Source organism: Ursus arctos, unplaced genomic scaffold (genome assembly GCF_023065955.2).
Source record: "Ursus arctos isolate Adak ecotype North America unplaced genomic scaffold, UrsArc2.0 scaffold_19, whole genome shotgun sequence".
NCBI classification, from domain to species: domain Eukaryota; kingdom Metazoa; phylum Chordata; class Mammalia; order Carnivora; family Ursidae; genus Ursus; species Ursus arctos.
The window spans coordinates 16,612,355-16,635,510 of record NW_026622863.1 but is presented as its reverse complement, the minus strand read 5'-3'; the positions used below and the strand labels follow the sequence as shown (position 1 = coordinate 16,635,510).

Below are 23,156 nucleotides of genomic sequence, written 5' to 3'. Positions count from 1 at the left end.
CAGGGACTGGAATGTTGAATATCTGCGTGTCAGGTACGAGGCTACATGCTTTAGATACGTTATCTCTAACTCCTAAAACAAACCTGGAAATGAGATAAAGTACATTGTCCAATGTCGTGGAGCTCTAAGAGTGAAACCACAGGGTTCATTAGGTCTGTCTGCCTTCAAATCCATGCTTATCGGACTACAGCACAACACAGAGAAATGTATAATTATCCTAGTACCTTCTACCATCATTATTATGAAGGCGATTAAAAGCTAATAAATACTTTGGTGATTCACAGTGAATCATTATTCTGTTAATCTAATGGCACCTTAGATTTATATTATGCAGTATAACTTACACATGCATTTTATGTGATTTCGTCCTTGGTCCTCACCCCAGCCTTGTGTTTCCCACATGCAGCCTGCTCTCCCCCTAGACTTAGAGGACCATCTAGATGCAGCCAGAGACCGGGAACTGAAGCTGTTGGGGTTTAGCATCATTATTTTTCTTATACCAGGACCTTGCTGATGGGACTAATACCAGATTCAACCTAAGTGGGCCTGAGGTAAAGAAGTAGAAAAGCTTATGCATATTCTTTCTTTCCTTTGTTAAGTTACTCTTTCCCATAGCTGGATATCAATTAAGAGCCCTATTTTAATCTAAATGAAATCTCTGAGCTAGCATTGAAGCTTCCCTCACTCAGGGGGCTTATATGCCAATTGTGGGGAATTGGCTTGCCCAGCTTCAACTAACAGATGTGAAGCTGTAGCTTTCACTAGCCTATCCAACTTCACTGTTATTTCCCTAATATTAAAAAAAAAAAAATCTACCTTTTCTTCTAACCAGCTGATAGGCAAAAACCTTTTTACATACATTAGATCAGAACTGACCAACAGATTTCAGGTGCAGTCTCAAAACTTGAGTTCTATCATAGGAGAGAAGATCAGCTTGCCTGGTGTGGGAGCAAAACAGAATGTGAAAGAAGGAAGAAATAAAGAGAGACGCGTGACTCCAGAGATCATGAGATGTGCATGTAAATTACTTAGAGACTTTCGAATTTAAAAATAAAAAAATATTATCTAACATAGAATGCCCATGATTACATGGTTCAAACAACCCGCCTTTACCCTTTGCCTCTCTTAATTTTTTAAATGATGGCTTCATGAAAGAAATGCAAACATCTGAATTGCTCAATAATGAGAATAAAACTGGCACCCATTATCTGGATTCTTCTGTGGGATCGAGATGCTAATGAGCAGTCAGTGTTCACAAAAGCCTCACCTTAGTATAATGAGAGATTAGTAAACTAGATTGCATCGCCCCTTGAAATTGTGCATTTGAATCATCTCTCCCTACAATGCAGCTCTTTCCAAATGACACATTCTATAGCAGGCCAATAACTCATTTCTGCCTCCCGGAAGGTTTCTCTCCCTATCTCTGAACCCAAAATGCATTAGTCATAAATATTAACATTTTGTTAGTGCGGGATCTTAGGCCAATTTGAATTGTTGAGATTGGGATGTGATTTGACTTGAAAAGAGTAATGAAGTTATTGTGAGTCCAAGGATAAAAATGAGTTTTGCAGAAGAAAATATCTGGAATGGTGTATAAAATAAGTGACAACCTTTGGTTTCTTTAATTAAGCCCCAAATAAGGAAAATCACAATGAAGATATTTAGGCCCATTTTTACAGCCTTAAAATTGGATACCGACCCTTCAAACTCATTTTTTTCTCTCTTCCATAAGCCATGAAAACAGCCTTTTTAAAATTAAAGAATACTTAGCACACATTAGCTGTTACTATTAATAACTCTATATGCTTCATCTCATGACATCTTCACAAAAATTTAGCTGGATAATTATTGTTATTATTCTCCCTGAGACTTATTGTGCTGCTACTTAACTTCCTACAAATTGCAGAGGTGAGATTTGAACCCAGAACCATTGAAATCCAAAGCCTGGGATCACAGCCACTAAGTATACACACTGCTTAAAGTTAACGGTAAGAACGGGGTAGGGAAGAAATCGCTCTGCCCCTTACTTTGGTAAGCTCTTCCTTGCTGCTTAGAGGATCATTTTGAATTCACATTTCTCCTAGCTTAATGATGACACACATCATTAGGCTCAAATAGGTAAACTTAAACTATTTTTACATGCTTTTTTGGCAAAATAAGATTCTGTGTTAGACACCTTCAAGGCGGTGTTTGTGAGCAGTGCACATTTGATATCTTTAAATGTCTCTATATTGATGGGCTCTTTGACTACTTAATGTTTTAAGGTAATTAAACCACAAAAACTCATTGGAATAATGTTTAGGGCTGACTTAAACCCTTAAAAGCCATTAGCTGTTAACTGCCAAGTTGCTCTGAGTCTCTGTCTGCATGAAACTGAATCATATTTGAAAGGTTTTCTGGCTAGTGGCAAGATTCATAAAACCCTGACAGCTTTACATCCTTCATCACAAACCAGGAAATCAGAGGGAAGGGAAACAGCCCTTGATTTTTCATCAAATCTTTCTCTAGAATCTTCAACTAATTAACCCCATTTTGCATTCGCGTGGAAAAATTGCAAATATTCGTTTACCATTTGTTTAATTCAATTCCGATCAAAGAGTATTGGCGCTACACCTGTAGGGATTGGTACAGGGGATGGAGAGATTAATAAGAACAACCCTGCCCTCAAGCAGCTTTAGAGTCAAGAGACACCGGCAGATGAATACACTGAATAAAAACATTTCGTGTGGGGTGGTAAACCCACCAACAGAGGCATGCACAAAGCAAAAAGGGGCAGGGGGGATTGTGAGCGGGGTCAAGGAAGGCTAATAGGAGTTGCCAGGCAGAAAAAGTAACAGTCTTTCCGACGGAAACAAACAAACAAAACAATCCAAAACACACAAGGAAAAAAGTAATGGTATTTTTCACTCAAATTAAGATTTCAAATAGAGTTCCTCATAAACACACATACACACACACACACACACACACACACACACACACACACACACCCCTACACTAGAGTAAGTTTCTGACTTTTGAACACCTGGCATTCTGATAAAGATTATGAGATCACCTGCTGTCCCTGTTTACCCATGACTCTCTGCAGGGTTGAAAATGCTTTTGTCACAGAAGACTGCGGCATGCTCATAACCCTATCCCTCCTGGCCTCTCTGTATGCCCACCACCAGGGCTGCAGTGGGTGCCAACCCTTCCACCTGTCTCTCTGCGGAAGCAAAGCCCTCTCCCAGCATGGACACTCCCGCAGCCCCTCCTCTGATTGCCCTGTCCTCGGAGGAGCCAGGAGAGCCTCAGAGTTTTGAGTTCCCTGTTCAGATAGACATGGTGAAGCCCATTTAGATTTCAAACATATTCGACGTTGTTTCAGCTATAAAATTAGGTAATATAGCAAAGAACATAACTACCATTCATGGTACCAGTTTGATGGGAAGGCATATTCATTTCAATCAGTGTGGTCAGAACGTGGTGTATATAACGGACTGCAGTGTGGGGAAAAGCGCATACCTCTGGACTAAAATACAATCCCCCTACGTTGTTTCACACTTCTCCCAGGGACTTAGTTGGTGTGTCTTTATCGTTAAAGTAGGGATATTAATGTTCACTTCCTATGGCTGTTATGTGCATTGATAAGATAATGTTTATACAGTACCTCTAATATAGGCAATGCTTACAAGAGCTACACAGTTAGTATTTCTTTTAGTTAATGCTCTCTGGGTTATTGTTAAAAGATGGGCCAAATGAGGGGCATCAGTTGGTTAATCTTCTGACTCTTGGTTTTGGCATAGGTCATGATCTCAGGGTCGTGAGATGGAGCCCCACGACCGGCCCTACATTCAGCAGGGGTCTGCTTGAAGATTCTCTCCTTCTGATCCTCCCTCAAATAAATTAATAAATCTTGTTTTAAACAGGGTGGGGGAATGGGGTAACTGGGTGATGGGCATTAACGAGGGCACGTGATGTGATGAACACTGGGTGTTATATGCAACTCATGAAATTTCTGAACTCTACATCTGAAACTAACGATGTACTGTATATTGGATAATTGAATTAAAAAAAAAAAAAAAAGACGACGACGAGCCAAATGATTCAATGGCTTCCCTTTGTCAACAGAAAAATAAGTGACCAGAATTTATCACACAGCTCTAATCTTCTATCTTCTGATGACCATTTGACTACACATTCCTTCCTCAAACATATGTTACAGCTTAGCAAAAGTAGATGAGCTAACCTATCCTGAATGCGTGATTGCACCTACTCTCATCCTTTTTTTTTTTAAAAAGATTTTATTTATTTATTCGACAGAGATAGAGACAGCCAGCGAGAGAGGGAACACAAGCAGGGGGAGTAGGAGAGAAAGAAGCAGGCTCATATCAGAAGAGCCTGATGTGGGGCTCGATCCCAGATCGCTGGGATCACGCCCTGAGCCAAAGGCAGATGCTTAACCGCTGTGCCACCCAGGCGCCCCATGCACCTACTCTCATTCTGTCCCTCAAAATTCTGTTAAGAATGATCAAAGAATGTACTGGACAAGCTGTTTCTGCCACTTGTGCTACTGCACTCAACCAAGACATCAGCCCAAGCTCCTTTGGTTGCTGCTTTGCTCTATGACTGCTTTTCATCCTTCCGTCAACAATCTACAATAGAGGCCTTTCTTTTCTTTTTTCTTTCTTCCTTCCTCTTTCTTTCTTTCTTTCTTTCTTTCTTTCTTTCTTTCTTTCTTTCTTTCTTCCTTCCTTCCTTCCTTCCTTCCTTCCTTTTCTTTCTTTCTTTCTTTCTTTCTTTCTTTCTTTCTTTCTTTCTTTCTTTCTTTCTTTCTTCCCTAAGTTCCTCAAGTCTAAGCTTCTTAAGGAAATAAATTCTGTAAGAATCCTGATAACCTTTTTCCTGGGTTCAGGTTAAAGTGTGTTCCTGGAATATTCCTGGGGCCCTCAAGGTTAAACAGGACCACCTTGGTTGTCCGACCCCTTAGCCCCTATTGCCATTTTATATTTTAGGATAATGTTACCCATATGGACTACAGGTTCGGTAGCCCAGCCATTGAAATTCAGTAGCAAATCACCCTTTAACGTATATTATGTGGCCCTTTTTACTACCTGCAGAATCCTCACCATGATATACAATCATCAACTTTATGTATTGATTTGCCATCTGGTTCCCATTCCAGAATATAAGTTGCTTAAAATTAGCAACCTTGTCAATACTGTCTAACATTTGAATTCTTACGATGTTCCAGCTAATGTGCCTGGGAGAACAGCTACATAAATAGTTGGTGAATGTACAACTGAGGCTTAAATGGAATTATACATTTAAAATAATTTTTAAACTCCAGAATGCCATGAAATATCACACCTTTTTGTTAACACCTCAGTTGCACAATGGCTCTCAAACTTACATACAGCCACGATGCCTACCACCACTGTAACCCAGCTACCATTTAATGACCATTTATTTATGCTTACCAGTTTGTAGACATTATCTCATTAATCCTCGTGTAATATCCATGATAAAGGGTTATTATTTTCTCCCTCCCTTCCATTCCACAAATAGAAAAACTGAGGTGCATAGAACCTAAGAGATTTTAAAGGGAGAAGTGGTAGGAAACAGGTCTAGAGAAAATTATCAGCTCATGATAATTTCTCTATTCAGAGTTCTCATTCTGTCTTTGGGTAACAGAACAACACTGACTGGTACCTACATTTTTTTTTTAGAATTCTCAGACTACGTGAAAGAAAAAGATGAAAAAAATGCACACACACATTTACATGGTGTTTGTACATGTATAGAAGATACAGAAGGATACACACAAAACTAACTAGACTCTGAGATAGGAAGTTAGCCTCCAAAGTGGAAAGGATCTGCTTTTTATCTGATGTGTTTTGTTACTTTTCAATTTTTTTCTCACATGTATACATTACTTTTCTTTAAGATAAAAATGGAATGGAATGGAACAGGATAAAATTAAAAATAAATAAATAAATAAATAAAATAAAATAGTAAAATAAAATAAAATGGAAAGGAGAACCAAAGGACCAATCCAGGTCAGTGGCAGTGTGGAAGGAAGAGTGGTCATGGATTCAAGACTTCCACTGGACACATGGTTGCAGTTGTGATTTGACATAGTAAGAGTTAATAAGTCTAAAATAAAGATTCTGTACTCCAGGATGACTGGGGGTACAATTGGTAATCAAAGGTGATGACCTCTCAATGGCACCATTTTTTCAGGCCATTTAAATGTCTGATAGGTGCACATTTCATTCTCTAAGGATTTTTTTTTTTTTCGTATAGAGCATTTCATGGATATAAATAATGTTCTGGACAAAAAACTCTGGCACAGGATCATCCAGAGGAGGATTCAGCAAACTACAGCTTGTGGACCAAATCCATCGTGCTGCCTGTTTTCATAAATATGGAATATAGATAGTCATTCCCAATTGTTTTCATTGTCTATGGCTCTGTTGGGACTACAGCAGTGTTTAGAAGCTTCAGCAAGACCTTAGGGTCTGCAAAGCCTGAAGTATTCACTATCTGGCCCTTTAAAGAAAAAGGTTGCAAGGCTCAATTCAGAAAATAAAATTGCCAGAACTTCCTGGTCAGTTAGAAGCAATGAATGACACAAGGGGATTGAACAGACTTCAGAAACTCAAATCCTTACTGGAGCTGGACAGGAAACACAGTCACTCAGTGAGCTGGAGGAGGTATGAAATGATAAACACCAGCAGAGATTAGCAAAAGAAAAAGCAAACACATCGTAAAGCGGGCAGCACTTGTCAGCTAAAGCCATACAGAAATCTGGGCCAAGTGTTGCCAAATCTACTAATTTTTCCACCAAAAAAATGACAATTTTCATTATATTCTTTTTAAGTTTGTGGCTAAAGAAAACATAACTGTATATGGAGTACAGCCAATTGATGGCCAATTTGAAATCTCTATTCTAAAGAGAATTCAGGTGATTGGCTTGTTTAATTAAATGGTGCTGATGCTTTCAGTAAATGTAATTATGTTTGAAAACTGTTCGGTAAATTCCAAGTATTTGCCATGTATTCTCCAAATGTGTAAATACTACTACTACCACAACTACTACTCCTACTTCTACTACTACCAACAACATTAATAATAAGTATGATTTGAGAGTATTTTCTACTTCCTTGAGGGGTGAGTAGGGTATACGAATGGATGCTTTGCCGATATGCTGATATTCTACAGTCATGAGAGGAGCAGTGTTTTTCTAGCCATAAATCGGGGGGGAAATGCCTAGAATGGAGAGCAGGGAAAGTCAGGTTGCCTAGAAGAAAGTGTAGGGGATGGGGAAGCACTTGGGCAGGAAAACCTGACAGTACTGGGAGAAAGTCAAAAGCAAAACAAGCAAGAAATCAGACAAGAATAAGACAAAGAAATGGACGGGATAAAGAAATGGGAGGACATGATACATTTGAAACCATGATAGTAACCAGAGCTAAGGGCTGGTGGGGATATTGCCAGGCTTCCTTCAAAATGAAAAGATTTTTTTTCAGTGAATACATGACAACCGAGACTTTAAAATATCCAACTAGAAGTGCAAATAAACCAGAACAAGGGGGTCTACCCTTGCTAACCAGTGTTACTTTATTGGTAAAATATTTTTATTAGAATTAAAATGCAGCTAGTATCAGGAAGGAAAAAGGTTTTCCAAATCTAGAATGTGCTCCGTAATAATAAGTTCAAGTATTTGAACACAGTTAAAACTTCCTGGTTTTGTTTTGTTTTTTTTTTTAAAGATTTTATTTATTTATTTGACAGAGATAGAGACAGCCAGCGAGAGAGGGAACACAAGCAGGAGGAGTGGGAGAGGAAGAAGCAGGCTCACAGCGGAGGAGCCTGATGTGGGGCTCGATCCCATAACGCCGGGATCATGCCCTGAGCGGAAGGCAGACGCTTAACCGCTGTGCCACCCAGGCGCCCCTCCTGGGTTTTTTTAAAGGATTCACACACATACCATATACATACATACATACATATCCATATGTCTATATATACGTGTATATCTATATTACTTTTTTTGAGAGGGAGAGAGAGAGGGAGAAATGTAGTCCCTATGGTGTATACAAGAAGTACATAAGCAAAGAAGAACATTCTGGTTGAAATGTAACCTTCTCCATGAACGTTTATTGAGTCCAGCTCTACCCATTGAGAGGTAGAGGATTTAGTGTACATTACAAATGGGTTTAAAAATGAAAATGAAATAATCTTGGCCAACAACATTTTTTAAATCAAATGTTAAAAACGTTCATGGTAATTGCTGAAATCCAAGTGCATCCTGCCAAATGAGACCGAGTCGGTATAGCAGTACTAAACATTTCAGCTTTCACCTTGGGGTTGATGAATGGTATGAATTCCTCAAAATAATGTTGTTGGCGACCTGTCCGTGTTCATAATTAGACTTTCATCTAGAAAGATGGCTAATATTTTTGCAATTGGTTTTCCAACTGAAATGATAGCTAATGTGATCCCACGTCGAACCAAGGCAGGTTACTCCTACCAGACAGCAGGCATGGTTTTACTCCTGGATCTGATTTCCATGAACACTAACGATACATCTGTTTTCTCCTTAGTTCATTTGAATAGAACCCAAATTCGTATAAATCTACAAATGCAATGAAAATGTTTAAAATATAGATTATTTTAATAAAGTTTGAATGTAATTCTCATAGCTAAGATGGATTTAAATAAACATGTTATGGACAAACTTTGCCTACACAATCTCATTGCATTTCAATTTGGGATACCTCAAAATCTGGAATGACAATTACTTCAGTTCTTGCGTATCAAGGTCAAACATGACATTATATCAAGATGATTACCTTCAAAAATTGGGTTGTAAAATCTTTTGAAAACAAAGGTCTTAACCATGTATTGTAAAATTTTATCAAGTAACAAGTTTCAAAAATTCTTTTCCATTAATGCATTCCTCTCCCACCCCCGTGTGGCATCCTTCAAGAGAAGAAAATCCTATCATCACCACTAAATCCTTCTTAAAGTTCTCATTGATCATAGCCTTAGAACAAGATTATAAAAAATAGTCCTACACTGAGATAATGTGTAAGAGATTTTGGAAAATCTCAACACTCCATTTTAGATTACATCTAGCAGGTTTCCAGGCTCATGTTCCATTCCATTGATAAAGATGGATTATCAGTGTTTGCCTCTTAATTAAAGACAGACAATACCTATAGCTTCTTATAGTTGTAGCACAAATACCATAACCTTTCCCTTCTGTATTAAAAATCCTATATTTGATCTATTTGTCATTTAAGTGAATAATACCACTATTGTGCCTTTAAAGAAGCAGGTATTGACTTAGGAAGGAGCAATCTACCTTGGAGTAAGATTGTGTTTTTTATCGTGATTGGATTTAAAACTTTGCTACTATTGCCACTAGTTCAAAACTAACAAAAGAGAATAGTTGAATTTTAAGTCAGCTTTTGATGACGGTAATAATGGATATATAATTTTGCTTAATTAAAGTATTTTTAATTTTGAAAACAAGAAGCCAATTAAGACACTTCATGCTTTACTCCAAAATTACATAAGTGGTTCTGGATCAGAAGTGTTAATGATGGCAAATCTTCAAAGATACTTTTGTTGTTGTTGTTATGTTGCAATATGTTGGTATCCATGAGCCAAAAATCAAAGCAATATTTACTCTTTGATAAAACAATATTTGTTCTTAGATCAAAGAATAATTTACACATGGAATAACCATTTAGCACCACTATGATGTAGCACTGAAATATAAGAAACAATGTGTTATTCCCCATTATTGATAGCATTTGATAACTCTAGAATCATAAAATGAAAGCAATTAAGAGAGTCATCTACTATAACCCTGTCTTTTTTCAGGTTAGCAAAAAAAGAGAGAGAGAGACCCAAGAATAAACGAATTGTTCAAAGATCATGATAACTGGAGGTGAAAATCCACATATTGGGAAATTGTTTTTTGTTAGAAGCAGAGTCAGTGTAGGGGAAAAACTGGGGAGCCTGGATGCACCCTGAGACCTCTGTGCTGGTTAAACTCCTGTAAAGAGGGAAGTGAAGAACGCCCAGAAAAAGTATTAGGCTGCACTAGTGTCCTGAGAAAGTTTTGCCAAAACAAGGGGGTCCTGGGGCCAAGGCATGAACAAGGCATGAATCTTATCGGGGGTCCTGTGTCTCCCAGCAACCAGCCTGCTTTTGCGTCTGTGGGTCTCAGGACTCAGGCTTGGAGCAGCCAGGGGGAAGCCCCGCCCCACATGCAAAAACTGTGACAGAACGTGAGAGCTCGGGAGAGGGAGTTTTTTTGGTGGGGGAGCGGTGTGCGGGCGTCTTACTGGCCCTCACCGACTGAATGCCACTTTGCTCAGACGTGGAAAGATTGTTCTCTAACATTCTCCACCTGTGTGGGCTATGTTTCCTGCCTTCTAGAGCGATATTTTCTTTTACAGCAGAGATGATTCACTGCCGCGGAGAAACAAGGGCCACGTTGTTAGGGGGCCTTCACAGGAGGAAGCGAAAAGAGCAGTAGATTTAGGTGACGGTGATCATTAGGAAGTGCTTTCTATTCACTAGTTATTCTAACAGCCATTTCACATGAATTAACTCTAAAGCTCACATTAGTTAATAATTCCACAGGGGGTTGTTTTTTCTCCATTTTAAAAGGAGAATACAGGGCTGCCTGGGTGGCTCAGTCAGTTAAGCTTCTGCCTTTGGCTCAGGTCATGATCCCAGGGTCGTGGGATCGAGTCCAGCATCAGGCTCCCTGCTCAGGGGGGAGTCTGCGTCTCCCTCTCCAGCTGCCACTCCCCCTGCTTGTGCTCTCTCTCATATAAATAAGTAATTCTTAAAAAAACAAAAACCAAAACTACCCTCAAGCAGGTGTTATGAGGATTCAGTGGTACAGTAATTGGACTAAAAACCTACTATATCTACCAGCTACTTTTACACACCTCTCACTCCCCATCTCCTGTTTGATTACCATGGTGCAGCCCCTTTTCCTCACTCAGCATTCTCTGAGAACCTACCTTGCCAGAAGCCCCTGGGAGACTGTCAGTATTTGTATATGAGTCTACCATTTTCTTTGACTAGAGAGCAATACCAGAGCCCAGCAGTGAAGAAAATAAAATTTGGAGTTGTGGAGTCAGAAAGTCAACTTTACACAATTTCCCTCTTTTTAACCTCTAATTAACCTCCCTCGAATGGACACAAGCTAGCTGTGAATTCCTCTACTTAATTTTTCTAAGCCTCAGTTTCCTCGTTTCATATAAAGAAGGCCAATAATTCTAATTTTGTAAGGTTCTTAGGATTAAATACAGTCAATTTATGCAAACTGCCTGAATGGCAGGAAAGCAGGAGCTATTACTATAATTATTATTATTAGATTTTTAAAAATACAGTACCAAGTGGTAATTCTCTGGTTCATAGTCTACAACTAGTCTTGAATTCTAGCCTTTTCGTTTTGTTTTGTTTTGTTTTGTCTCTCTGGTCATGATAAACATGAGTTTGCTAGTCAACAGAGTCACTAGGGAAAAAAAATGGGGCACCTGGGTGACTTAGTCAGTTGAGTGTCTGACTCTTGATTTTGGCTTGGGTCACGATCTCAGGGTCAGGGGATAGAGCCCCACATCAGGCTCTGCACTCAGCTCAGAGTCTGCTTGAGATTCTCTCTCCCTCTCCCTGTGCCCACCCCCTCATGTCCTCTCTCTCTCTCAAATAAATAAAATCTGAAAGAAAGAAAAAGAAAGAAAGAAAGAAAGAATGAATGAATGAAAGAAGTCACTAGAGAGATAGGAGGTACTCACAAGCTAATTCACCAAAACAACAAGAAACTATCCTCAAAACTTCTCTTATTCATGGCAGGGCTAATGTAATGTTTCTTAATTTTAAAAGCTCAGACCCCTAATTTGGAAAAATCAAAATACTTTCTGGAAATAAATTTTAATAAAAACACCCAAGATTTATATATTAAATGAAAGCATGGTTAAAGGAAAACAATAGTCCAGTGACATGAAATCTAGAAATTCAATCCATGATATGAGTGATTTCTGCAAATTTCTCCTATTTTGGCATATGGAAAGCAGTATCAATTTAATCAAAATGTGGACAGTTGGCTGTTTGGAAATTTTCTGTATGAGTGTGAGAGAGAGAGAGACAGAGATGAGAGAGTGAGAAAAAGAGAAAATTTGAATAGGTTTATATTTTTAAACTTCTTGAGAAGCTACCTATTATTTGCTTTTACATAAAGGCATCAAATTTTGAATAGCTAAATAGAAATAGAAGGGAACCAAGACCCAAGTAGAAAATGCACAACCATAAACCCATTTGTTTTCCTTCCTATACCCAATTTCGACACCATATAGTGAAAAAAAAATATGGAAATGAGATTTGATGCACAAACTGCTCCAGCTTTTGAGGGAGCCTTCCATTGCTTCATGTATGAATGCATACAGTTTAAGAAATAGGTTCCCTAATGAATATAGCTCTTACTCCGTCCCACTCATCTTATATACTCTCTCTGTATACCTTGATTATTTTCATTACGGCACAAATCATAAACTCTACTCATTTTATTTTTAATTTTTCTTATATGTTCTTTACTATAATGTAAGCTCCAGAGGCCAGCATCTCTTCTTTACTCTTTTTTTTTTTTTTTAAGATTTTATTTATTTATTCGACAGAGAGAGACAGCCAGCGAGAGAGGGAACACAAGCAGGGGGAGTGGGAGAGAAAGAAGCAGGCTCATAGCGGAAGAGCCTGATGTGGGGCTCGATCCTGGATCGCCGGGATCACGCCCCGAGCCGAAGGCAGACGCCCAACCGCTGTGCCACCCAGGCGCCCCTCTTCTTTACTCTTAAATGCCTACAGCCTAGCAGAGTCTCCACACCTAGGAGATAGTCAAATGCTTTCTGAGAAGGAAGGGGGGACGAGATGTTATAAGTAAGAGATGGAAGAAAGGGAAAGAAACGCACGGAAGAGAGGGGAAAGCAAAGAGAAGGGCTAAGAAAAAGGAAAGAACAGAGAAAAGGAAAAGGCAAATAACTCAAGCCTCCTCCCGTGTGCTGAGAGGTTTAACTATTTCCTCAGGGGTCCCCATCACCACTTGCTTTATCATGTCCTAACAATCCTAGCTTGCTTTCTTCATCCCGCCATCCTATCTCAATGGCCTGTCAAGTCTCACTATGGAAACCATCGTTTCCTCCATGTCCTATTAATTCCAGGCTGTTGTGGCAGCACGATTTACCAAAGGTTTGCTCTGGCAGAGGGAGATTCTTTAAGACAGACCAACCCATACATTGAATATAAGATTTCTCTGTACCTACAAACCGATGGACAGTTCTCACACAGAATTTCCTCCTGGGAAGCATAATTGTTTTCTGCTTTGCCCATCTCCTCACTTCTCTTTACTCTCCCTATTTCCAGAAAATGCCACCTCGTCCCCAGTCTAGTTTGTCATGTACAGTCATTTAGGTCTCCTTCCTCCCAGCCCTGCTTCTATATTCATTTTTCTTCTGCTGCAAAGGTATTGCTTACTTACTCGTAATTTATTTATACCTTGCCTCATTCCGCAAAAGATTTGTTGTGCGACAGGATCACCTGCAATAAAAAAAAACAAAAAAGGAAATGTAAGTACGATATGAACAAAGGATTATGACTAATCCAGTTCTGTTCAGATGGAGTCAAAAATGGGAACAGAGCAAATTACTTAAAATAAGATTAGGGTCAGGGAAGGTAAACGTTAGAATGTGAACTCTAGACCTGGGCTGAGTGATGAATAAAACACCAAAAAAACGTACTTCCGGTAAATCTTCAGACTCTTGACTGACTTGAAGAGTTGGCTCTGAGCTTCCAGGCAGCCAAAATTTAAAGGGAAACCTGGCCTGTTCTACAATGTTTTTGTTTTCCGCATGCAGTGAACATGCCAGCTCCCTGGAGAGAAGCAAAGCTTCCCCTATTGCTTAACTCTAAAAGAACATTTCATGTACACAGATATTGAGACATAATAAACAGAGGGCAGAGAAATTAGCTCAGAGGCAAGATTCCAGGCCTCAACTAATAAACGTGTCTTCAAATGAGTGAGCAAAGAGCTAATGGAAAGGATAAGGGGCTGGTGGATATGAGATGAGAGAATGGGCGGGAAATAGGTGTCTGGTGGACAGAGATACGTGGAAAAGAGGGAGTTTGAGTGAGAAGGCATCTTGTTCCTTCTGGATCCCTGCAGGACCCCACGTCCCCAAGCTTCTGCCTTCTGGCTAGATTCCCTTGTATTCACATCTCGACATGGTAGGAATGCAGCCTCCTCACTGAGCCACCATCACTTACAGTGGAACCCGGGGCAGACAGAGCTCTGGGCTACAACTTTAATATGCCACTCACTGAAACAGCTATTTCCCTTAATGGTCTCTATCCAAAGAATAGCCCAGTGAAGGTGACATTGGCTATTAACCTATTCTGAATGTGGGAGGCCCCCACAAATGATGCCTGAATTGTTTTCAAGAACAATTTGGGTGTGAATGGAAACTGCAAAATAGGCTCTGTCACCCACGAATAAAAGATCCCTATCATAGATGCAGAAGTTATTCTGCAAGATTCCCTAGTTAAGTAAGCAGGCGTATAACCATGAGTAGATATATATGAGGATGATTTTTCAAACCAGTAAAACAAAAGTAACAGGCTTTACCACTGATTGTGTTTATTAAATTGCTCAGCATGACATTGTTAATAGTCTCAAAAAAACAATTTGGGTGTACAAAGTGACCCAGAATAGAGCCTATTATGATGCCTAAACTGTTTTAAATATCCACCGAGTGTTTTTTATGAGTTGCCCTTCAAGGAAGGAGATTTTAAAGGCATAGGAGGTAGCTTTTCTCGGCCTCCATCGCTGGCTAATCTCAGACTAATCATTGAGACATTCGTGGCTTTCCAATGAATATAGGTCAGGAAGACACAGCTCAGTCTTAGGCCTATATCCCCAAGGGGAAAATACGTGTGTAGTGTCCGTGTACATACATGGTATACGTGTGATAGATACATAGATACAGATACAGATATAAATGTGTGCATATATTATGATATAGGGACACATTTATATTAATATATACACATTTATTTGGATACGTGTGCGTGTGTGTGTTATTTGCACCGAAACCACCCTTACCTGATTCTGCCATCATTAGGAATTCAGAAAAGGGATAAAAAGGATGACTATACTTGGAAAAATTTTTGTTAGGGAATATTCCTAATGAATTAGACTCAACCCATTGACTTGAATGTCAGAGACAGCTTGAAATAACAAGTCAGGAAGTAGGAAATTTATTGAAAGGGAAAGTGTAGGATGAGGGGGAAGAGATGAGAATGTTTAGGGAATGGCAGAAATCTCGCACAGGAAAAGCTGTTTGGAAGTCCAATGCCCTGTGTGAACTCACACCGAAACACGGGGCTTTTCCAAAGGGAGACTCAATGTTGGAAGCCCACATCTCTGGGGAAGCTAGAAATGGGTTGCATGTTAGGGAGAAGGAAAGAGTCAAGGTCGAGGAGGGATGAGCACTTAACACGCATCCAGGATACAGCCAGATGTTTGCTAGGCATTTAAAGTATATTACCTCCTACAAGGTATATGATAAACTTCCCTTTTGAAATCCCAAATCTCTTAATAATACATTTTTGTCGCTTGTTCATGCAAAATCTGATCTGACCTATACTCTTTGTGTGGCAGGACCAGACCTGAAAGAATGTAAGTCAATTGTAGTATTTTAGAAATCTGTCTAAATATTCAAAAAATTTATTGAATTATTAATATGTCAATGCTATATAATATGGAATATATGCTCGATACTATCTTTCTAAAGTCTGGAAAAAATTCTCTGAATTCCGAAATGTTTGACACCAAGAGTTTAGACTGGAGATTGTGGTCCTTTTTTTTTACTAATGTAAAGACCTCAAAATGTAATGTCTATTTTTTATGATTTTTAAAGTATTTGTTCATTTACCCCTCACTCCACCTCTTTGAAGTAGATGCGATGATCCTTATACATACATAAAGATACATAAAGCTTATTGAGGATTATTTACTTGCTCAAGGTTACACAGTTCACAAATATCAAGAATGTCATTCTGACTTTAAAAGATTTTATTTATTTATTTGACAGAGAGAGAGAGAGACAGCCAGTGAGAGAGGAACACAAGCAGGGGGAGTGGGAGAGGAAGAAGCAGGCTTCCAGCGGAGCAGGGAGCCTGATGTAGGGCTCCATTCCAGGACCCTGGGTTCACGCCCCAGGCCAAAGGCAGACGCTTAACGACTGAGCCACCCAGGTGCCCCCATTCTGGCTTTAAATGTCATTCTAAACCCCGTGATTCCTATCAGAAAATTGTCTACATGAACATAAATGCAGGAGAAAAAAAATTCAAGACTAATGTAAAAAAAAAGTTTATTTCTGTGATATCAACATTCAAGAACAGTGATCCAATGAGCCCCAATGTGTTTTGTTTTTTTTTTTAAAGAAACAGACAAAAAGTAATTAATAATATTAGAAAAAGAAACACTTTTCAAGATCTGGTTAAGTCATTATTCCAGGAGCACTAGAAGTTTGTATTTGAGGTTTCTGAATCAGTTTTGCAAAGATAGCACCTCTCTTTGCTCTGTGATCAGGCAGTTTTCAAACCTTAATGGGAACAAAGTCAATGATGAATGAAACTCACATGTTCCTACCTTCCTATATATTTTGACAAATATAAAATTATCAGCACCCTGGCGAACACTCCTCACTCCCACTGAAGGTACTTGATAAATATATATACTGAATGCATCAATGTTGTTTAATTAATAAGATCTCTGTTTGGCTCTATTTTTTTTTAAAGTGTATTACTAAGCCTCAAAACTGTATTCATGGTAATAAACTGCAGAAAGGCCTCACAAACTGGTTGAAAAATGCCCCTACAACCTATTACTTCTCGATCTGCTGCTCTAAGGATTAAAGCAGGACTTGCTTGTGTAGCAGCCTCAACGTGGCATCTCATCAAAAAGGGTTTGGGGATATGGAGCGGTAGAAGATAAACTGGGGCATATTGAAGATTTTAGGAATTTATTTGAGCAAAAATCCATTAGAATGGGGTAGCACCAAACCGCAAGTAGTTAGGAGGGCTCCACGGACTGAAGCCAGGGGAAAGACATATAGACAAGTGCAGAAACTAAAGAAAGGAAATTATTTGGTTGGCTATAGCTTAAAACCTAGTTGGCTGTTTGTGATTGGTTGTCCTTCGAGTTTCAAGTTTGCAATCTGGAAGCATGTACAGGCTTAGACTTTGGTTTGCTTATGTAGACCATCAGGGCATTAGAGCCACCATCGTCTGGTCTCTTTGTTTCATTAGCTTCACAGGAAAAATACACTCTCTGTCTCTATCAATGAACACACACACGTGTGTGTATGCATGCACCCCCCCCAAACACACACAAAGTAGAAACAGTCTATTTCTATTTTTAAATGGAAATAAAGTGATACTTTTTCACAAGGAAATCAAATGCTTAACAAGTTGATATTTAGCAGAACAGAGCTTTTGGCAGTCAGCAACTGTGCTAAATACATAGCATTAAATTAATTACGAGTTATGCAGCATCTTTATAGGCCATACGTTCAAATGCTAGATTCAGAGACTTCCTCCTTCTACATTCCAGTGGTTTGGTTGGCCTTTTAGTCCAATTAAACACAGAGCATTCAGCCTCGAAAAGCACCCACACTTAGCAATCTGAAATCAAATGGTTGTGGTGATCGCCCTCCCACGTACAGTGAGATGTGACAATTTAGAAAGACAATGGGTATGTTAATCTATTCAATGGAGTTTCGAAGTTAGTAACATTCAAAAAAATAAATAAAAGCATAAGGCTACAGCTGTTTAGACATATGAGCCAACAACGGAACCAGCTATCCATTCATTCCTTGTTAGCACAGAACAATTCCTTTGCCAGTGGGTTAGATCTTCCGTATCATCTTATTTATGACGATTTGCAATCTCGTCATTATTTTATCAGTGGGTAATAGAGATCATGCATCAAGGGTCAACTTTAAAAGTTATGCGCTATTGGAATTTGTCACTCTGCCAAGAAAAATTCGCATGAGAATTTTTTAAAGTTTAGTTAAAAATGTCTTAGACGTCAATTAATAGTTTATTTTAATCAAATAAATATGAATTACACAATTCCTGCCTTTTAATTTATATTGATGTTTTCTCCAATCTAGCATACTGTCCTATATTTAAATGTTCAACCACTACCTGGAAAACTAATACCAAATCTGGTGAGAGCATTGCGCTAATCACTTTTTAAGTGAGCAAGTGCATTATCTCCTTTAATTCTCAGAAAAACTAACATTTGGGTACCAAGATTATCCAATTTACAAATCAGAAGCTGTTCATATAACAGTTAAATAACTTAGCCTATGCCACACAGTTACAAAGACTAGGGTTGCTATATTGCATACAGGATACCCAGTTTAATTTGAATTTCATATAAATAAACAAAAAAATTTTCTTTTTAATGTAAGTAGATCCCACACAGTATTTGAGACTTACTGATGCTAAAAGGAAAGGGTTTTTTGTTGTTTATATGGAATTCAAATTTAACTGGGCAACCTGTACTATTATTTGCTCAATATGGCAACCTTGCCAAAAAAGAAAGTAAATTGACCACAGGTCGATTTGACTCTAATGCTAATAATCTCCATCACTACCCCTCCTTTCAAAAGACATCTGACGTCCAGGTAGTGATTCAAATTTAAAAAAATAATAATAATTTTACTTCCTTTCCTCATTCTGTCAGAGAATCATAACAGTGAAGATATATATCTCAGTACTCTTTTTTTTTTTTAAAGAATTTATTTATTTATTTGAGAGAGAGCAAGCAAGAGTGAGAGAGAGCACAAGGAGGGGGAACGGGAGAGGGAGAGGGAGAAACAGAATCCCTACTAAGCAGGGAGCCCGATGCATGGGATGTGGGGCTTGATCCCAGGACCCTGAGATCATGACCTGAGCCTAAGACTGATACTTACCCAACTGAGCCACCGAGGCACCCCGTTTTTTTTTTTTTTTTTTTAAGAACATTATTTCACGTTCTAGCTCTGAGGGAAGTAAGAACTCAACAGGGTAACATGGACATATGGGTAGTTGAATAGAAAAGATGAAGACCGGTTTTAATTATAATCTTTACTTTCTCCCCACTCCAACTGAGCGTGTACATATAGGATGCTCGGGAGTATATAAACAAGAAAGCCAGGACTCTTTTGAAGGAGACCATTCTAAAATTCCCAACAAACCTACAATTCTGGAGTGATATTCTTTGCTTTAAAAACAAGGTTACTGAAGCTGAGGGAGAGGGGCTGAGGAATTTGCTGTCCATGTCAAAATTATTTAGTCAAGGCAGAGCTCAGATCTACGGTTATTGAACTCTCACGGTTATGTTTACATCTGTGTTTCATTTGCTCCACGGATATTATTAAACTGAGTGCCTGTAAGTGTGGGGCACAGCTCCAAGCCCTGGAGACACCAGGGTGAACAAGGTGAAAGATGGAAAAGGTAAATGTGTCAGGGGCCGTGTGAATTTTGCACTGCTGATGGAACAAATCACCACACACTGAGCAGCTTCAAACAACACAAATATATGACTTTGCTATTCTGAAGGCCAAAAATTAGAAATGGATTACACGGGGATAAAATCAAGGTGTCAGCAGAATTGTGTTCCTTCCAGAAGCTCTAAGGAAGAGTCCATCTATTTGCTTTGAACAGCTTCCAGAGGCTTCTCATAGTTCTTGGTTGGAAGCCTCTTTACATCAAAAAGTCAACAAAGGACAGCCAAATTTTCCTCACATCACATCACTCTGATACTGACTCTCCTGCTTCCCTCTTCTTCCACTTATAAAGACCCTTGTGATTACACTGGACCACCTGGATAATCCAGAACGACCTCATCTCAAGGTCAGATGACTAGCAATCTCAATGCCATTTGCAACCTTAATTGTTCTTTTCCATGTAAACTAACACATCCACAGGTGGAAAGCAAATACCTTTGGGGAAACATTATTCTGCCTACTACACGGGCTTTCTTTATGAAGTATGGGAATGGGGAGAATAGGGAGATCATTATTACCATGACCAAAAAATCCTATTTTGAATAATACTCTCCATGAAGACAAAAAAATAAGATAAATTTAACATATATGAATATAAATATAAATAAGGTAGACGGTGAATTGAAAGTGAGAGGACACGAAGGTGTGGGCAATTTCAAACTAGACAGAAAAGATCCCTCTGTGAATTGAACGACAGGAAGAAGTTAATTAAGTCGATATCCACAGAAAGGGCATTTCAAGCAGAGAGATTAAAAAGTACCAAAGTCATAAAGTCATGAACCAGAATGAGTTCAGAATATTCTTAAAAGAGAAAGAAGATGACAGAAAGATAGTGAGCTAAGGAAAGAGAACAGAACAAGAGTAATATCCAAGTTCCTGAACTTAGTTTACGTGGGTTTATGTGATCTGGTCCCTGCTTATTTCTCCACCTCTCCCTAAGTGTGATAGTAAACTATCAGACAGGCTTAAGCAATATTTATACAACAGTGTTGGTTTTGGGTTTTTTGTTTTTGTTTTTGTTTTTGTTTTTTTAGTTCACTTGGCTGCTTTATGGAGCATGGGTTATAGAGGGCAAGAGGGGAGCTCATGAAACCAATGAGGAGGCATCTGAAATGCATCATGGGAAAGAGGATGGTAGCACAGAAGGCATCATGGGAAAGAGGATGGTAGCACAGAAGGCAATGTCACACATACAATATTCTGTGGAAGTAAATTCTGCAGTGGGGTTTCTCAGCCTGGAAACTACTGACATCTTGAGGCAGATAACTCTTTGTCGTGGGGGAACTATTCTGTGCCTTGTTGAGAAACATTGATGTACAGGATGTGGCAAAGGCGTAAATGAAGATGAGGGCAGAAGGGAAGGAGGAGGAGGAATCTGGAATGACCCCTGCGTGTCTAGCTTTCCTAAGTATGATCTTTTCCCAGTTGTTCTCAGTACACTTAATGTTGGTTTTTATATTAATTAGGAGATTGGTGACACTGAAGTCTTTAAGAGGAGCTAAAGGAGAATAGTTTGTAAGAAAAGCTTAAAACACTTTTTTTTAAAAGATTTTATTTATTTATTTTAGAGAGAGAGGGAGAGAGCACACAAGCGGGGGGAGAAGCAGAGGGAGAAGCCGACTACCACCTGAACAGGGAGCCCCATTCAGGGTTTGACCCCAGGACCTGGGATCACGACCTGGGGCCAAAGGCAGATGCTTAACTGACTGAGCCACCCAGGCACCCCTAAAACACTTAAAAAAAAAATACTTCCTCTAATAATAAAATGGCAGACTTGACTCTCTGGAAGTGAAATTTTATGGGCTTCTTTTCTCAGACACAAAATAATCAGTTTGGGTTCTATTATGTTGAGGATGATTCCATTTCTAACCTCTTATCTCTAAGCTCCAAAACCATTTTAAAGAGAATTCACTTTGATTGATTGATAGAAGAAAGGGGTAGGAATCTGGGAAGGAAAATGTCAATACATATATATTTGCTAAAATTTCCTATACACAGAACAAGAACATCACAGTGAGTTATGCTCACCTGAAGCATAAGAAATAACACTAATAACTCTAAGCAATAACTCTAATAAACACTAATTTTTGCCTTTAAATTTTACTCATAATTATTTACTTACAATGATATGACCTGACACCGTAACTTGATTAGGAATTCCTCTCTGGCATAGACCACATTTTATTCTCCTTTTTATCCACACTTGCTGGCACATAGGTTGTCATCATGCATATTCCTTGATTTTTGTGTGCAGAATAGCTCAGACCCATCCAAACCACCTTCTATGAAATTCCCTTTCAATTCACGTCATTCCACAGGAGCTCGCTAAACAAGGTACCAAGTCTTCCTAGACCCATGACTGATCCATCCTATCTTCTGACCAGCATGATTGGTCCAACTTAGAGCACTTTTCTTGATTCTTCTTCTCATAATTATTTTTGCTTTGAGATTCAATTTCAGTTGTGCAGAACGGATAGAATGTTAAGCTTTAAACCCCTATAGACAGGATTCCTATACTACGAAAAAGTTGGTCTGAAGAAGAATCACATTCAAAAAGATGAAAAAACAAGAATTACAAGGTCTGTACTTTTCTGGAGTCATTGCTAAGACTAGCTCTTTTCTAGGGTGGGTGAGTCAAAAAATTCTTCATGGTTAAATTTGTTTGAGTCAGCCTACCATCTTCCCAAAAAGAGTTTCGCATTGTAAAGTAGGCAGTTAAAAAAAATTATTGATGAAAACGTTGGTATAAGTAAGAGTTCTGGGTGTAACATGTGTTTTCCTCTCTTTCTTAGCTAGAGGGGAAAAAGACGGAACAAAACTATTTTAACAGAAATATCTCACAATACATCTCATTTATAATGTAAGGACAAAATAAAGAGGAAGTTTTTAAAAGGGGGATAGTATTGAGGAGCTAAGAAATACAGTGGATGAATGGGAGTGGACTGGCTCTCCAGAGTTTATTTGGAAGCTGTTCATTCATCAGAATGTTGATGAATGGCTCCCTGTGGAGAACAAAGCTGGCAAACAGTTTGAAAACATCAAAGCTAGAGAGAGGACATTGTCCTAATCATATAGAGTTTCGAGTGTGACTGTTTATTGATTAATAATTTAATTGTTCATTCATTCATTCACTTATTCATTCATTCAGTAACTGCTTACATAGTGTACACAATGTGCCAAGAACTTTGACAGATACTATGGACATGAAAACGAACAAAAAAATGTCCGTCTTCGAGGGTCGCAGGTCTGAGATATAAATCCCACAGAGGCAGGCAAGTAATGCAAACTGGGAATGCCAGCCATTTACAAAACAATAAGAAACAGTGGCAGATTAGAATTTGTGAGCCCAAGCTCTTAAAAATTTCAATATCAGTTTTGTTTTTTGTTTTTATTTTGTTTTGTTTTGTTTGACAAAACAAAACAAAATTATGTCTGGGGACCGGGTGAGAGACTGTAGAGCCTATGGACTCCCTGGTGTCCAACCTGTGGTCTTAATATTTAAGCAAACAATTTTAATGTCATGTGACAGGTTCT

At 38.8% G+C, this 23,156-nt stretch overlaps 1 long non-coding RNA gene across 1 annotated transcript in view; it reads right to left on the bottom strand.

Moving 5' to 3' along the window:
• LOC123000799 (uncharacterized) overlaps window positions 1–13,862 on the bottom strand; it is a 28,836-nt gene extending 14,974 nt beyond the window's left edge. The window contains exons 1-2 of the long non-coding RNA XR_006409057.3: window positions 13,803–13,862; window positions 13,544–13,602 (exon numbers count right to left, since the gene is read on the bottom strand). This is a non-coding gene — a long non-coding RNA (uncharacterized LOC123000799). The remainder of the gene's footprint in view (window positions 1–13,543; window positions 13,603–13,802) is intronic.
• Between the last annotated feature and the right edge of the window lie 9,294 nt (window positions 13,863–23,156).